Raw genomic sequence first — 19,048 nt, forward strand, 5'->3', positions numbered from 1 at the left:
CGATGGCAGTAATTTCAGCCTCATAGTTGGTCCATCAGTGTACGCTCGTATCCACATAGCAGGGTACCGCTCGGTGGCTGCTTCCGCAGCGTTTAGCAAAGCACCTACGTTTCCTTCCTCCTTCAGCCCGCCAGGCAGTCAGGTAAATCCATCGGTGGCCTTTCGGGCACTGTACTCAGTTTTGCCCGGTTTGTCGGCATATCGTGCTTTAGCTGCAGAGCGCTCGCTGCCCCTGCAAAATTTTGCCTTTTGAGCCGCACCCGTCCTTCAGCCAGGACAGTTTGCGTAAGCTCGCTTTCGTCCAGCCGTACGAACCCGTTTTTAAAATTGCCTTTTCTTTCCTTAACTTATAATATCTTTACACAGCTGAATGATCTGGTATGATCCGCGTTCATGTAGCAAAAAACAAAAGCAAAAAAATAACTTTAAAAACATTGTCAATGCCAAATGTTTATTTTTTCTATAAGTTTATTTTATTCATTTTGTGTTCTGCAAGGGAGAAACATAAAACAGAGTTATATATATATATATATATATATATATATATATATATATATATATATATATATATATATATATATATATATATATATATATATATATATATATATATATATATATATATATATATATATATATATATATATATATATATATATATATATACAAACAATACATTTCTAAACATACGTAAATTTTGTAAATTTGATGCGAGAGTAATGAGAGATGGTTCTGAAATTGTTGATTAGTATAGCGTTGCGGTTGCACATTTATGTAGAATCGACGCAAACAATGTTAATATTGAAAGTGTCGGCAAGGATCCACGAAAATGAGGTGTATGTTAGTATTATCAGACTGGCATGCAGCGAATAGTTTAAAAAAATTAAACAATCTATTAACATACTGATGGGATGGGCGAATAAAGGCGGATTATATATTATGCCCTGGGAATAGACGGTTAGTATGAACGGGTTGCTCTGAGCCCGGGGTTGTAGCCGGTGTGGTGTGGTTTTGATTTTAAGTGAAGGTGGTTATTCGGATTGGCCTTGGATTTTCTGGGTATCTTTGACGAGCTGTTATGCCATTTAGATTTCAGAGTTGTATGTTTTATAAGTTTGTGTTTAGAAGAAACATACAAGCGAAAATATGACTATATGTATGTTTAAAAATTTGTTTATAAATTTATAAAAACAACCCGAAATCTACGTATTATTTTTCAGCGCCCTATAACATACTTCACTTTTTATTTTCCATTTGGAATACATCTTTTGCTTTTTAATCTACTTTTGCTTTTTAATCTAAAAAAAAAAAGAAAAGAACAATAATATCAACAATAAGTGATGGAGGTTTTGATTATTGGAATAATATTTAGGTAAAAACAATTTTTCCAGTGTCGCTGTTATACATTTAACACCTCTACAATAGTTTTTTAAATATTCTTGGGTTCTGTAGCTCAATATTGATATTGAGTAAAAAAAACGCTAGTTGATTACCGAGTATAGAAAATCTGTTTCAAACAAGCAAGAAATAGTTTACGATTTCTTTACATCCTATACATTTCTGGGTAAAAAAAAACGAGTTTTGCGTGCGAATGTCTTAGAGTAACGATAACCAGGGTTACGTTTTATTCATATTGACACAGTCTCATATTTAATAATAATATATAAAATATATTTTTATTTAATTTTCAAACGAATCCCATTTAAAGAAAATGGAAACTACTTTCGGTTTCTTAAAAGTCAATATCTTGTATTCCGATTCAGCCTGACGGAAGACATTTCATAAATTAGTACTAGATTGTAAACAAAGAATTATTTCAACTTTTAAACGATTCTCACTTCGTGAAAGTGGCCCTTTAATCTGCTAGGTAGACAAAATTCATATACATGTGAAAGATCAAAAACCAAGGTGGTATTATATGTTTCTCTTGAACTTTTGGAATAACTTGTTCTGAAAAACAACTGTGGTGTCAAACGTTCTAGTCCAACAACAACGACTTTGTTATTTAAACTACTACAGGCTTAAAAATATATTTTTGTGTCAATTTCTAATTTAACATGAATAAAAATAAACCTTAGGGACCATCTAATTTCTTAAAAAGGTTATATTGAAAATGTAACTCATAATTTTAATTACTGAAAACAATATTCCGTACTTATAATCGGTGCAATAATATGCTATGCAACATTCAATACTCTTCGAACATTGTCCAGCTGTCTTGCAACAACTGTTTGATAAAAAGAAAAGGTAGGTATAATATATAACTACTATGTCTATGTCTATGTCTATGTCTATGTCTATGTCTATGTCTATGTCTATGTCTATGTCTATGTCTATGTCTATGTCTATGTCTATGTCTATGTCTATGTCTATGTCTATGTCTATGTCTATGTCTATGTCTATGTCTATGTCTATGTCTATGTCTATGTCTATGTCTATGTCTATGTCTATGTCTATGTCTATGTCTATGTCTATGTCTATGTCTATGTCTATGTCTATATCTATGTCTATGTCTATGTCTATGTCTATGTCTATGTCTATGTCTATGTCTATGTCTATGTCTATGTCTATGTCTATGTCTATGTCTATGTCTATGTCTATGTCTATGTCTATGTCTATGTCTATGTCTATGTCTATGTCTATGTCTATGTCTATGTCTATGTCTATGTCTATGTCTATGTCTATGTCTATGTCTATGTCTATGTCTATGTCTATGTCTATGTCTATGTCTATGTCTATGTCTATGTCTATGTCTATGTCTATGTCTATGTCTATGTCTATGTCTATGTCTATGTCTATGTCTATGTCTATGTCTATGTCTATGTCTATGTCTATGTCTATGTCTATGTCTATGTCTATGTCTATGTCTATGTCTATGTCTATGTCTATGTCTATGTCTATGTCTATGTCTATGTCTATGTCTATGTCTATGTCTATGTCTATGTCTATGTCTATGTCTATGTCTATGTCTATGTCTATGTCTATGTCTATGTCTATGTCTATGTCTATGTCTATGTCTATGTCTATGTCTATGTCTATGTCTATGTCTATGTCTATGTCTATGTCTATGTCTATGTCTATGTCTATGTCTATGTCTATGTCTATGTCTATGTCTATGTCTATGTCTATGTCTATGTCTATGTCTATGTCTATGTCTATGTCTATGTCTATGTCTATGTCTATGTCTATGTCTATGTCTATGTCTATGTCTATGTCTATGTCTATGTCTATGTCTATGTCTATGTCTATGTCTATGTCTATGTCTATGTCTATGTCTATGTCTATGTCTGTGTCTGTGTCTGTGTCTGTGTCTGTGTCTGTGTCTGTGTCGGTGTCGGTGTCGGTGTCGGTGTCGGTGTCGGTGTCGGTGTCGGTGTCGGTGTCGGTGTCGGTGTCGGTGTCGGTGTCTGTGTCTGTGTCTGTGTCTGTGTCTGTGTCTGTGTCTGTGTCTGTGTCTGTGTCTGTGTCTGTGTCTGTGTCTGTGTCTGTGTCTGTGTCTGTGTCTGTGTCTGTGTCTGTGTCTGTGTCTGTGTCTGTGTCTGTGTCTGTGTCTGTGTCTGTGTCTGTGTCTGTGTCTGTGTCTGTGTCTGTGTCTGTGTCTGTGTCTGTGTCTGTGTCTGTGTCTGTGTCTGTGTCTGTGTCTGTGTCTGTGTCTGTGTCTGTGTCTGTGTCTGTGTCTGTGTCTGTGTCTGTGTCTGTGTCTGTGTCTGTGTCTGTGTCTGTGTCTGTGTCTGTGTCTGTGTCTGTGTCTATGTCTATGTCTATGTCTATGTCTATGTCTATGTCTATGTCTATGTCTATGTCTATGTCTATGTCTATGTCTATGTCTATGTCTATGTCTATGTCTATGTCTATGTCTATGTCTATGTCTATGTCTATGTCTATGTCTATGTCTATGTCTATGTCTATGTCTATGTCTATGTCTATGTCTATGTCTATGTCTATGTCTATGTCTATGTCTATGTCTATGTCTATGTCTATGTCTATGTCTATGTCTATGTCTATGTCTATGTCTATGTCTATGTCTATGTCTATGTCTATGTCTATGTCTATGTCTATGTCTATGTCTATGTCTATGTCTATGTCTATGTCTATGTCTATGTCTATGTCTATGTCTATGTCTATGTCTATGTCTATGTCTATGTCTATGTCTATGTCTATGTCTATGTCTATGTCTATGTCTATGTCTATGTCTATGTCTATGTCTATGTCTATGTCTATGTCTATGTCTATGTCTATGTCTATGTCTATGTCTATGTCTATGTCTATGTCTATGTCTATGTTTATGTCGATGTCGATGTCGATGTCGATGTCGATGTCGATGTCCATGTCCATGTCCATGTCCATGTCCATGTCCATGTCCATGTCCATGTCCATTTCCATGTCTATGTCCGTGTCTATGTCCGTGTATGTGTATGTGTATGTGTACGTGTATGTGTACGTGTATGTGTACGTGTATGTGTATGTGTATGTGTATGTGTATGTGTATGTGTATGTGTATGTGTATGTTTACGTGTACGTGTACGTGTACGTGTACGTGTACGTGTACGTGTACGTGTTCGTGTACGTGTACGTGTATATGTATATGTATATGTACATCCACATGTATATGTATATGAATATGTACATGCATATATATATATATATATATATATATATATATATATATATATATATATATATATATATATATATATATATATCCTAAATGTTTATAAATGTTTATATTTTATAGGAAGGCGTATTTAATTTAAGTACGACTCTCTGCATAAACAATGAATTCTAATTTCAATAAATTGTTTTAGTTACATTCCTATTTAGTAAAGATAGTTTAAGTAGACTCACCTTTCTGTTTTAACAAAGAGATTTGCCATACAGACCAGAAGAAGAAAAAATGCGATCTTCATTTTAATCAGCTCAGTAAATCTAACATAAAAACCTTAAATATAAAGTTTTGCATTTATACAAATGTTCCATCGAAGTTATTATGTATCAACTATTGTATTAATTTACCTATTCCATTCTAAACCGATAACACATTTTACAAAGCCAGTTAAAATACATTGTAAATATCATACTGCAAAACTGTTATTACTTTTTTGCATAGAAATAATGCGGCAGTGATCTCCCCTAAACTTTCTTAAATATTCTTAGGAAAAAAACTAATGTGGAACGAAAGTAGAATAAGTTCCACTTCCATTTACCGAAAATCGCTAAATAGTGGACACAGAACAACACATTTGATATAATACTTATATACGAAATGTTGTCAACCTCGTTGTAAATGTGGTCAAGTTATCGAGTTCACAGACAGACGGACACATTCATACACACACACACAAACTGACATACAGACAAGATTGCAAAATTAATTTTTTTCTAATCAGGGAGGTCTAAATCAGGGGTTCCCAACCCTGTGCCCGCGGGCGCCATGGTGCCAGCGGGCGCCATGGTGCCAGCGGGCGCCATGGTGCCAGCGGGCGCCATGGCGCCCGCTGAACGATTCGTATGTGCCCGCCTCTCACTATTCGACAGAGACAGAATTTTTTTCATAAACATTATTTTAAAATATGATTTATTTTTATTTATTTGTTACAGTTTTAATTTTTTTGACTGCCTAGGTTTATTAAATATGTTCGATACTTGTCCCAACTTGTCTAGCGGCGAGCCAGACTGCACTATTAACGCTAGCCTGGAACGGCTAGTGCTATTTGAATTATTTTTCGGTTCGACAAATTTATGCGAATCATTGTTTTCAAACATGAACTTAATAAAATCAAGATATAGATCTCGACTCACCGATGAGCATCTTTATGATTGTCTGCTAACAGGATTATCGTCATACGCTCCTAATTATGAAGCTCTGGCCAATGAAATGCAATGCCAAAGATCACATTGCCTTTATTATATTTTTTAATTAAATGTTTTCTTTGTATTTATGTGTTTTGTTTACTTTCTTTACGTTTTGTAAATACATTTCTCTGTGCGTATGCAATTTGAAAAAAAAAGCCAAATAATTTTATTATTTTGAAACATTTTTGTTTATTATTTATTAATACATTATGACTATAAGAAAATAAGAAAAAAAAATTATGGGAAAATGACAAGTTATGGAAGGATTTTGTCGATTTAAAATAGGTGGTGCCCGCCACCCTACCGATATTTTAGAATGTGCTCTAGAGTAAAAAAAGGTTGGGAACCCCTGGTCTAAATCGTCGAGATTGGTGAATACTCTGTTTCGTTTTTTGCCCTAATGCAATACTTCCTCTAAACTCCATATACGAGAGAGTAAAAATATGTAAACATAAAAACATTTTGTGAATGAAAATAAATATGTGTTATCAATAAAACTTATTTACTACAAATCTAACTTGCAAAGAAATTAAGTTTAAAAAAAAATTAATTTAACTTTTTTCAAAACAAAAAATTGAATACATTTTATAATGCTAGATGAAATATATTGTACTTATCATGTGTTCAATTTATTTTCAATTATAATTTATACTTAGAAAACATGTAAATATGAATATATTTTATTGATGCAAATATATTATCTGTAACAAATTATTTAATATAAAGCTAACTTACAATAATGTCTGTCTTATAGAATACACGAGTAGTTTAAATGATGACCGTACATTGAATAGACATTTTATACATGTACGTTTTCTAACGTGGATGATTTCGATTGGCTAGTGTTCACAACGCTATTCTTTAAACAAAACAAAAATAGTATATTATATTTTAAACTTTTAAAGAGTTTTCAGCAGATTAGTAATATTATAGTTGAGCAATGAATGGAGTTTGCCATATTAAATCCAGGTTTCGAAATGAAAGAATACCATAAGGATTAAGTTAGATATATTTTTTCCACCTTTGTGTTGGGAGAGGGCGCCTAATACATGGGGAACATCTGGCTCTTCTCATCTTACCACTATGGCATTGTGCTTGGATTTCCTATCCTCTATCACTAAATGTTCGATAAGTCTTCTGAACCACGTTTAGAATTTCATGATGGGTGCGGTTTGTAAAATGTATATAGATGTACATTTGATACGAAACATGTGGTACATGCGTATCAGCATGTTATGCGCTCAGTCGCACATACACAAATAAAATGCAAAAAAAACGTTTTAATAACAAGCTTTTATCATGCACTAAAGCAATGAAAATAATGATTTTCTTTAAATATATAATATTACACTATTAGCCGAGCTAATCTAAGCTAAGCTAATCGAAGGTAACGTAATATAAGCTAAGGAAATGTAGAGCTCAATGGCATAGGCCCGTATGTATCGAATTCCCGGTGACCGGAAAGAAGCGCAAACGTAAAAAAAGCGCAAACAGAAAAAAACGCAAACAGAAGAAAGCGCAAACAGAAAATACCGCACACATAAAAAAGCGCAAACAGAAAAAAAAAGCAAACAGAAAAAAGCGCAACGGAAAAAGCGCAACGGTAAAAAAGCGCAAAAAAAGTAAAAACCGCAAACAGAAAAAAGCACACACAAAAAAGTGTACACATCGAAAATTGCGCAAAGAGAAATTTTAGCATAAATATCTCTTTACGGACTATATGACACCTTTATACGTGAATGTTAGGGCTGCTGTGAGAGGGTCGTGTTTGATCTGACGCGATCTACTACCATTTAAAGAATACCACTACCATGTGCATTCATATCACCACGATACACCACGATACAGGCGATAATCCCTTGAAACTAGGCCAATTATTTTCTTGTTCACTATTTATGCAAATAATATTCTCGTATAAATAAACATAAAACTATCCTTGATATTGGCATTACACGGATTATCTTTTACATTCTCCCTAGTCCGAACTCCCAAGCCTGCATACTATATTAACCCGTTCCTATCGCAAAACTTCACTCTCTTTCTTCAGCGTCATCAAACATGCATTCGCTATATCTCTCGCACCAACATTCATTCGCACCAAAATACCATGATAAAACACATTATGTATTTAATATTATTTCATCATGATAACCTACTTACCTACCTACCTACCTACCTACCTACCTACCTACCTACCTACCTACCTACCTACCTACCTACCTACCTACCTACCTACCTACCTAGCTACCTAGCTACCTAGCTACCTACCTACCTAGCTACCTAGCTACCTAGCTACCTAGCTACCTAGCTACCTACCTCCCTACCTACCTACCTACCTACCTACCTACCTACCTACCTTCCTACCTACCTTCCTACCTACCTACTTACCTACCTACCTACCTACCTACCTACCTACCTACCTACCTACCTACCTACCTACCTTCCAATTGTCTGTTTTGTTAATATTTCTTTCTTGAGATTTTTTTTATTCGTCTTTGTCGTGTTCAGTCATTGTTTACTTTTGTGAGACTTTTAAATATTTATTCTATTTATTGATCTATATATATACTATCTATGTTGTCGGTATAGTGTATCGTGAAATAAGTGTTTTTATTTGTAAGTTTTCAAAGTTTTTTACATTATTACACATATTTTAAACATTTGATGCATTGATTATATTTTAAATTAAGTAATATTGGTCATTATTTACTGTATATTATATTGAAACAACCTATCTGATCAAATATTGAAGAGTATAAATAAATGTGAGCGGGTGAATGGATTATTTATTTTGTATTAATTTATTTGTTGCGAATCTGGGAGTGCATGGTGGTCCAATGGGGAATGGCCACGGAGTCCCCTTCCGTCCGAAGCGGTCAGTATAAATTGACCGCTCGGAGTGATTTTCTTCCTTTTTTTGACCCGCGGCGAGATGTAGGTCGGGTCAGGTTTCTGCGTGGGCGCGTGGCGCACCTCACGCGTGGAGGTATTTGTTTTTATACTTTATGTTTATGTGATTTGTATGAATGCGACTGTCGATGTTTCTCGTTTTCTTTCATTTTCGTCTAAAACGAGATAGTGAGCATCGGCATGTCTGGTATGCACGTGGTGTGTTATTTTGTTATTTTTTAAAATGTATTATTGTGTTTTCTAAACCCGTGGCGTGTGTTTCGGACCACGTGGTTTAGGTCAGTGTGTTTAGGAATGTTTCCTAAACTGGTGTGAATGCGTGTGTGCATTTACCTGATTGTTTTATGATGTGTTATTGACTAGGATTGGCTTAGTCAATAGTCAGTTGTTTTAGACAGTAATTAGATTAGTATATTTTAGTTGCCTCGAGTTTTAGGTTGTTTAAAATTAATGTGTGTGCTGTTTCGTGCAACGTCATGTTGAGTATCGCTTGCTTTGTGACTGCCTTCATTGGGGCCTTAGCGGAGTGTGTTAACTTATTGTTATCAATATAGATGTTGTTTATGTAGACCAATGGCTTCGGGCTGCTCCTTGTGTAGGAAAGATTGGTTCTACAATGAATTTGTTTACACGTTATTTTTAAGTTGCTAGTTCTTCTTTAGACAGTGGTTAGTTGTTTTTGAGAATTGCTTTTAGAATTGTATAGTAAGGATTAGTTTTACTCGAGGCTTTAGCTAGATAGAAGTAGTAGGTAGCATTTTGAACTTGTGTATATATTTATGTATATATCTGCCATTACCATGCATTTTTCTTATGTTTTCCTTTTCTTTTTCTCTTCCCCCCCCCCTTCCAGTAAGGTTGCTTGGGCAACTTGGCTGGGTGTTTTGTTATATATGAATTGTTTGTTTGGTGTAAAAAGTTTGTTGTGTACGTATTGTTTTCTACGTAATGTATTGTACGTAGTGGTTTTACGTAGTGTTTTGTTTGGTGTGGACTTTTGGATGTCGAGAATGGATGAAGGGAGGTTTCTGTGTGTCAGGGCCTGGACCATCCTAGACATCATAAGTCGGTGCAACACCAGCAAATAGTCGAACGTAATGTTTTGTTTCGTTGAGTTCTGTTTGTTTTGTATGTCCTGAGTGTTTTGTTTTGTCTAGATCTAGATTCTAGTTTTTTTATAATAATTTTGGTTCCATGAAATAAATTTTATATTATTGTTAAAGTTTTTCTGTTTTTTTTAAAATTTAGACTAAGGTTAGGGTTTAACCACTGTGGGTTCTACCACGGTTGCACTGACCGGACAGATTAGTATAGATAAGCCTAGTAGAATAGATTTTAAGGTATCCCCCCCTAGCAGGGCTTACAAATTGGTAGCACGAGTGGGGTCAGTGCTTTAGTCTAGTTAAATTTTTGTTTTTCTAGGGCTAGTGTAGCTTAGATAAATTTTCTTGATAGGCCCTTTGTGGAACCATTTGTGTTTAGTTTTTGTTTAGTGTAGGAATTGTTTGTTGTTAAAACACCCAGTCAGGTTGGCGGAGAGACGGGCATTGGTGAGCCTCCAGTGTGCTAGGCGGGACAAGGCGCGGTGTGTGGCGCGTGATCTGGTGTGTGAGGCAGACCTACTATCGAAAGGCCTACAGCGCACCCCTTGACCCACAAAGAGGGCTACTGGACACCCGCCCCACAGGTGTGTCGAGTCGGACACACGATCGTTGGGGGCGGGTAACAGTCGGAGAGCCAGTGGGGCAAGGCGGTTGCGTCACCACCTGGCCCAACCAAGCGGACGCTCCCTACCAACGAGAGGCCTATGACGTCAATTCCTTGACCCACAAAGAGGGCTACTGGACACCCGCCCCACAGGTGTGTCGAAACGGAGGCACGATCATTGGGGGCGGGTAACAGTCGGAGAGCCAGTGGTTCAAGGCGGCTGCGTCATCTCCGGACCAACCAAGCGGACGCTCCCCCGGTGGGCCTACGATGTTACGCAAGACCAGAATGCCGTCCAGCAAACTTTGTTTTATGAGCAAGTCGGGGCACCTGTGCCTCGCCCCACCGGTTGTCTAGATGGTCAGCACGGCGCTAGCTTCACCCTCACTCAGATAGGGGTAGCTACTCTACATGAAAAGAGGGGTGGACCATCTGGTTTTAATCAAGTAGCTGGAACTCTGATGTATACATTGTTGTATATATTTTTTGTATATTTATTTGAATGTCTTACAGGGACTGTAAGTTTTTAAAAAGGGGTGAATGTGAGCGGGTGAATGGATTATTTATTTTGTATTAATTTATTTGTTGCGAATCTGGGAGTGCATGGTGGTCCAATGGGGAATGGCCACGGAGTCCCCTTCCGTCCGAAGCGGTCAGTATAAATTGACCGCTCGGAGTGATTTTCTTCCTTTTTTTGACCCGCGGCGAGATGTAGGTCGGGTCAGGTTTCTGCGTGGGCGCGTGGCGCACCTCACGCGTGGAGGTATTTGTTTTTATACTTTATGTTTATGTGATTTGTATGAATGCGACTGTCGATGTTTCTCGTTTTCTTTCATTTTCGTCTAAAACGAGATAGTGAGCATCGGCATGTCTGGTATGCACGTGGTGTGTTATTTTGTTATTTTTTAAAATGTATTATTGTGTTTTCTAAACCCGTGGCGTGTGTTTCGGACCACGTGGTTTAGGTCAGTGTGTTTAGGAATGTTTCCTAAACTGGTGTGAATGCGTGTGTGCATTTACCTGATTGTTTTATGATGTGTTATTGACTAGGATTGGCTTAGTCAATAGTCAGTTGTTTTAGACAGTAATTAGATTAGTATATTTTAGTTGCCTCGAGTTTTAGGTTGTTTAAAATTAATGTGTGTGCTGTTTCGTGCAACGTCATGTTGAGTATCGCTTGCTTTGTGACTGCCTTCATTGGGGCCTTAGCGGAGTGTGTTAACTTATTGTTATCAATATAGATGTTGTTTATGTAGACCAATGGCTTCGGGCTGCTCCTTGTGTAGGAAAGATTGGTTCTACAATGAATTTGTTTACACGTTATTTTTAAGTTGCTAGTTCTTCTTTAGACAGTGGTTAGTTGTTTTTGAGAATTGCTTTTACAATTGTATAGTAAGGATTAGTTTTACTCGAGGCTTTAGCTAGATAGAAGTAGTAGGTAGCATTTTGAACTTGTGTATATATTTATGTATATATCTGCCATTACCATGCATTTTTATTATGTTTTCCTTTTCTTTTTCTCTTCCCCCCCCCCCTTCCAGTAAGGTTGCTTGGGCAACTTGGCTGGGTGTTTTGTTATATATGAATTGTTTGTTTGGTGTAAAAAGTTTGTTGTGTACGTATTGTTTTCTACGTAATGTATTGTACGTAGTGGTTTTACGTAGTGTTTTGTTTGGTGTGGACTTTTGGATGTCGAGAATGGATGAAGGGAGGTTTCTGTGTGTCAGGGCCTGGACCATCCTAGACATCATAAGTCGGTGCAACACCAGCAAATAGTCGAACGTAATGTTTTGTTTCGTTGAGTTCTGTTTGTTTTGTATGTCCTGAGTGTTTTGTTTTGTCTAGATCTAGATTCTAGTTTTTTTATAATAATTTTGGTTCCATGAAATAAATTTTATATTATTGTTAAAGTTTTTCTGTTTTTTTTTAATTTAGACTAAGGTTAGGGTTTAACCACTGTGGGTTCTACCACGGTTGCACTGACCGGACAGATTAGTATAGATAAGCCTAGTAGAATAGATTTTAAGGTATCCCCCCCTAGCAGGGCTTACATAAAGCTATGATCTGTTTGGAGAAATAAATTTGTAAGTAAGTATTTGGTATTGCTATTGAAAGATTTTTCAATATTGTTAACATTTTGTTGTTATTACTATTGAACCACACTATTGAGTAATTTTTCTTGGACCATTAATATGGAGGACTATGCCAAAATGATTGAGTTGGCTGATTCCTTAGGATATACTGGGGCAGAAAAGGCTAAATGGGTTGAAAATAAAATATCAGATGCTGAAAAGAAGATATCTGATGCAGCTGAAAGGGAAGATAGAGCTTTAGAGAGGGAACTAGCTAAAGCTAAAGTAGAGGTTGATCAGGAAATAGCTAAAAAAAGAGGCTGATAAGGAACTAGCAAAGGCTAAAATAGAGGCTGAAGACAGAGAAAAACAGAGACAACTAGAAGACAGAGAAAAACAGAGACAACATGAGCTAGAATTAGCCAAAATCAAAAGTAATAAATCTCAAGCAAGAAATATTAACAAAACAGACAATTGGAAGCCTACATTTAGAGCATTTGAACCAAAGGAAGAGAGTGTGGAAACTTACTTACTACTCTTTGAGCAAGCATGTAAGAGTTTTAACTATTCATCTGCTGGTAAAGCACAGGCTTTATTGACTAATTTGACAGGAGTGACTATTGCCATAATAGCAAGTATGTCTGAGACTGAAAAAGAAGACTATGACCTATTGAAAGAAAGACTGAAGAAACATTTTGGAAAGACAGAAGACTATTACAGAAAAACGATAAGAGACGCTAGAATTGACAACACTGATGAAATAAACCAAATCATTTTTTGAAATTCGCAAATACACGAATAAAAGGATAGAAATGGGAGAATTAGATTTAAAGAATCCTGAGGCAATTATTGAACTTAACCTAATAGATCATGTTTTAAATAATGCAACAGATAGTTTATTCACTCTTTTGAGTGAAAGAAAAGTTAGGACAGAGAAACAATTAATAGAGTAACTTAATACTTATAAGGATGTACATCCAGGTGCTATTTTGGACAAAAGAGAGCATGAAGACATATCAGCAGCAGTCTACAGTAGAAACTTTGACAGTGATCAAAGAAGGTATGGCAACAACAATAGAGATAAAAATAATAGTGTACCTACCAGATGAAAACCAGATATAATTATAGGATAAGCATAGAGTGTTACCACTGTGGGAAAACAGGCCATGTAAAGTCTGAGTGTTTCAGCTTACAAAATAGAGATACATATCTCAGCAATAATAACAGAGGAGGTTATGCACCTAATAATAATTATAGAAATCAAAGTAATTATTACAGACAAGGACAGTATAGTGGACAAAGTAGAAATCAATTCAACAATCAAAGTAGACAGCCAAGAATGGGACCAGACAACAAGGGAGAAAATAAAAATATTAGAAATAACAATCACGAGACATCAGCAGGGGTAGAAGGGTCAGAGACAGTGGCATCTGTTAGACAAAGCAATACAACACTGAAGATGTTCCCAGCTATAGTAAACAACACCAGAGTAATGTGCCTGAGAGATTCAGGTTGCACATGCACATTGTTAAGAAAAGTCTTGTAAGACCAGAACAGTACATTCCTGGCATAATGAATAAGACATATGCCAACAAGAAATTTAAGGATGAGTGTGAGATAGCAGTAGTTGATATAGATTCTGCTTGGCTTAAAGGTAAATATAAAGTGGCGGTCATGGAAGAACCAATAGCAGATATGATTATTGGGAATGGAAAAGAGGTGAAAGAAAGAAATGAGGAAGATATAGACAGATGGGCAAGTCAAATTGGAGCAGCGGTTGAGACAAGAGCACAGAAACAAGCGAATCAGAGAAGTGTGGACAATGAGGAAAGCAACACAGAATTGATAGAATATATAGATGCATGGATAAAACTTCAGGAAGAAGATAATACTCTCAAAAATATACTGAAAAACATAAATACAAGTAACATGAATTTCAGGGGATCTAAGTACAATAAAGAAAATAATGTTTTAGTCAGGAAATATATTGATAACAAGCATAATGAAAAGACTCAGATAGTAGTGCCACAAACTATGAGAACAAAGATATTACAACAAGCACATGACAGTCCATTGGGGGCACACATGGCAGAAAAAATACATTTAAGAGAATAACTGAAGATTACTACTGGCCTTTAATAAAGGAAGACATAAAGAAACTCATACGAAAATGCACCAAATGCATAAGATTCAATCCTGTTAATGGGAAACATAATGCACCTCTACAACAGACAGATAGAGTTACAAGACCATTCCAGAAGATAGCAGTGGACAAATTTGGACCTATGGAACACCCTACTTCCCAGGGCCACAAGTTTATATTAACTATAGTGGATTGGGCAACCAGATGGCCAGAGGCAATACCACTTAGAGAGATTACAGCTGTAGCTATATGTGATGCTTTGATGGGTGTATGTACAAGTTTCGGTTTTCCTGATACGATTTTATCAGACAATGGAACACAGTTTAAAGCCAAATTAACAAAGGCATTCACAAGCTTCTTGAACATTGCACAAGTACATAGCACCATATACCATCCACAAGCGAATGGGATGAATGAGAGATGGAGATACAACACTGAAGATTATGTTAAAAAAAGGTAACAGAGGATCACCCAGGTATTTATCTCAAGTGCTATTCGCATACAGAGAGACTAAACACGAGTAAACAGGTTTTTCTCCCTTTGAACTGATATATGGGGTAAAGCCAAGAGGCCCATTAACTTTATTGAAACACAAATTATTAAGTAAAAATGAAGAGGAATTCGATCCTCATGAACTAGTAAACCAGACTAGTGAGAGAATAGTTTATGGTGTCCAGACAGCCCAAGAGAATGCACAGTTAGCCAGTGAAAGGCACAGAAATATAAAAAAAAACCATAGATATTTAAGAACTTTTGAAAGAGGAGATTTAGTTTTTGTCAAACTGCCAGACAGAAAAAACATAGAAGTATTTCAAAAACCTTTAGAAGTAATCAAGAAACTGTCTGTAAATTATGAAATAAACATAAAGGGAAATAACACTCCTATACACATAGACAGAATAAAGAAATTATATGTAGAGCCAGAGAAACTGATAGAAAAGGAACGTATAGCCTGTATTATAATAAGTGAAAGTTGTAATACAAAGGAAATTAAGACTAATCATATCCCAGTGAATGAGAAAAACATTATAGACAAAATAGTAAATAATTACAAGGATGTGATTACAACAGAAATAGGTTTTACTGAAACAATTCAACACAAAATAGAATTGACTGATTATAGTGCTATGAAGGGGAAGCATTACTAAGTACCAGTTGCTTGCAGGGAAGCTGTTGAAGCAGAACTGGATTTGCTGCTTGAGTCTGGGCAAATAGAAAGAACAGAATCAGCATACTCATCACCCATGGTAATACTAAGAAAAAAGAACAACAAAGTAAGGATATTTTGTGACTATCGAGAGTTGAATAAAAGGACTAAGATAGATGCTGAACCCATGAATGATCCTAAAGACATGTTGGAAACTATTGGTAAATCCTCAATTTTCACCAATTGTGATTTGAACAGAGGCTTCTGGCAAATAGGTATGGAAAAGGAGTCAAGACAATACACCGCCTTTACATCAAGCAAAGGTCTATGTCAATGGAAGGTGATGCCGTTCGGTCTTGTGAACAGTACCGCCACGTTCCAAATATTCATGAGTAAAATGACAGAGGGAATGAAAAACCTGGTCTTATTTGTTGATGATATATGCATACATAATAACACATGGTCAAAACACATAGAAACACTAAAAGAACTACTAGAAAAACTTAGGAAACATGGGGTTACAATAGCACCAGAGAAACTACATATGGAAGTAGATACAGTAGAATTCTTAGGATTTAAGGTTGGGAATAAAGAAATTAGACCTACTGAAGGAAATAGGGACAAAATATTAAATATCAAAACTCCTAGTACAAAGCAAGAGGTGAAATCATTGTTAGGACTATGCAATTTTTATAATATTTTTGTAAATAAATATGTTGAACTTACTACTCCTTTAAGAGAATTGTTATCCAAAGACAAAGTTAATCTAGTATGGACACAGGAATGTGAAAGTGCTTTAAATAAAATAAAGGCTGAATTCATGAGTGACAAGGTACTGATGTCACCAAATTTTAGTAAGCATTTCACTTTTTTTTACTGATGCATCAAACCTAGCGTTAGGACCTTGCTTAATGCAAGAAAAGGGTAATAAACTATACTCAGTACAATACCTCAGGAGAGCATTATCATTAACAGAACAAAGATATGCAGTGATTGAGAAAGAGAGAGTGCCTAGCAATTGTGTGGGCATTGAATAAATTACAAAAATATTTATTAGGAAGACACTTTACGCTTAGAATAGATCATAAGCCATTCATCACAATCAATAAGAAAATGATAATAAATAGTAAAATAAATAGATTGGCCCTGATTTTATTAGATTTCAAGTTTGAGATAAAAACAATAAAGGGACAGCACAATACACTAGCTGATTTCTTATCAAGACAGATTGAAGATGAAAAGGCAAACATAGAAATGACTAAAGATAATAATGACCTGAGACATATCAGCCAATCCTTATAAGGGAATTTCAAATAATGAACTATGTGATATATACTACCATAGAAAATAATATTTTAAAAGTGTGAGCAAGATAGGAATAAGTTATAACATGACTTGTATAAATATGTTTTTACAACTATTTTAATTTAGTAATGCAAATAAACATATATTTTGTTGTATTTATGTTGTTTGTATGAATTCTTTATATTTTGTTAAGTAATGAACATTGGGCGTGTCATTCAATCAGCTAGAAAAACTAACATCAGGGTTTCTGCGTTCTTCAAAGATTTTAGTTCATCAACACATTGTAGCATACATTTATTTTCAATACTCACAATTTTCACACTAATTTCAAGTTAGAATTACCTGTTTCCTGAATTAGTACTTTATATTTTTAATTGTAACAATTTTACATAAATTATTCATTAGCTTATTTATTAACAATGATTAAAATGGCAGTAGAATTGTACCTCGACATAAACATGCCCCGACATACAAGATTTTTTATATACGAGTTCTAGAATGAGCTAAAATTTGCTTTGAGCAAAATTTGAGATACGAGTAACCGGTTTAGCAGGTTTAACAGTCAATGGAAAATAAACACCTGAAAAAGTTGCAACTGATTGTACATCGGATATATGAATGACATTTACCTAACTATTCCCAACCATTCTGAAAGAGAAGAAAACAAACCTCCTTGGACAGGTCTATTTTAACAGCCCCCATACAAAAGTAAAGAAAGTTAGGAGAGCCTGGCGAAAAATAACGAATATTGAAGAGTAAAAAAGGACACAATTAAGCGAACATTTAAGTTCATATTTGTTAGGTTAAGTATTAGTTCTGTTAAGTTTAGGGTTAAAGTGGATATATTGGGACCAGGTTAATAACTTTAATGTAGAAACAACCTTATACTTCTATCATTGAGCCAAATGCAGCTACGTTGCGCTTCTAAAGGTTAAACGTAAATGAGTCAAGTACAAGAATAATATTTGTAAGTTTTCGCCCTATTTGAATAACAGTATTAAGCAGACGCTGGTAATAGCTTGGCAATGCTATACCCTTAAGACAATGATTCAACGAACAACGTTAAATAAAAAGTCGGATTTCTTTTTGGCGCAGCGAATCAATATTTGTACTGTTAAGCAACGCGTGATTGATTGAGTAGTTATTTTTAGAAATGGATATAGATTTATATGTGTGGCACACAACAGGTCGCTTATTTTACAATTATCTGCAGGGGCCACTAAAGCAATACGTTTTTTTAACACTAGACACATGTTTAAATATTTACATATAAATACACATACGCATTCACGTACATGAATACACGTTTATAAAACGTTAATAGGTATATGAACAATAAATTGCATATATATATATATATATATATATATATATATATATATATATATATATATATATATATATATATATATATATAAATATATATATATATATATATATATATATATATATATATATATATATATATATATATATATATATATATTTATATATATACGCCATTTTTATTAATGGGACATGAAGCGAAAATATATATATACACATCACTTTTAACTTCATAGTGATTTCCCTCCAGTCATAGATTAAAATTAAAATAAATAGTAATTTTTACTGAATCAGATAGTTATATAATAATTTGGAATTATCACCTCCGCAAACCTCTCGCTATCATGGCTGCCTATCCTGTTCATCACCCTCCTGTTTCTTTACCCCTGACACATTCCATAAATCAGAAGGGTAAATGGAAACCGATTTGTTGACAAGACGGTCAAATTTATTCATACGTTAAACTCTGCTTGAATATCTAACACTAACCCCCTAGAAATCAGCTTAACGTTTAGGATGTAAAATTTTCCACCTCATTCGCTAAAATCCACTACTTTACACATTTAGGCCACAGGCATTTCAATG

General features: G+C 35.1%; 1 long non-coding RNA gene across 1 annotated transcript; it reads right to left on the bottom strand.

Moving 5' to 3' along the window:
* Positions 1 to 434: 434 nt before the first annotated feature.
* Positions 435 to 6,706, bottom strand: LOC131930224 (uncharacterized). The gene is made up of 5 exons (XR_009384100.1): positions 6,589 to 6,706; positions 4,846 to 4,939; positions 2,156 to 2,227; positions 1,236 to 1,280; positions 435 to 489 (listed from the first exon to the last, which is right to left on the bottom strand). It is a non-coding gene; the product is annotated as an uncharacterized LOC131930224 (long non-coding RNA).
* Positions 6,707 to 19,048: the final 12,342 nt, after the last annotated feature.

This window comes from Physella acuta, unplaced genomic scaffold (assembly GCF_028476545.2).
Source record: "Physella acuta isolate Inbredline_101_S28 unplaced genomic scaffold, ASM2847654v3 ptg001742l, whole genome shotgun sequence".
NCBI classification, from domain to species: Eukaryota; Metazoa; Mollusca; class Gastropoda; family Physidae; genus Physella; species Physella acuta.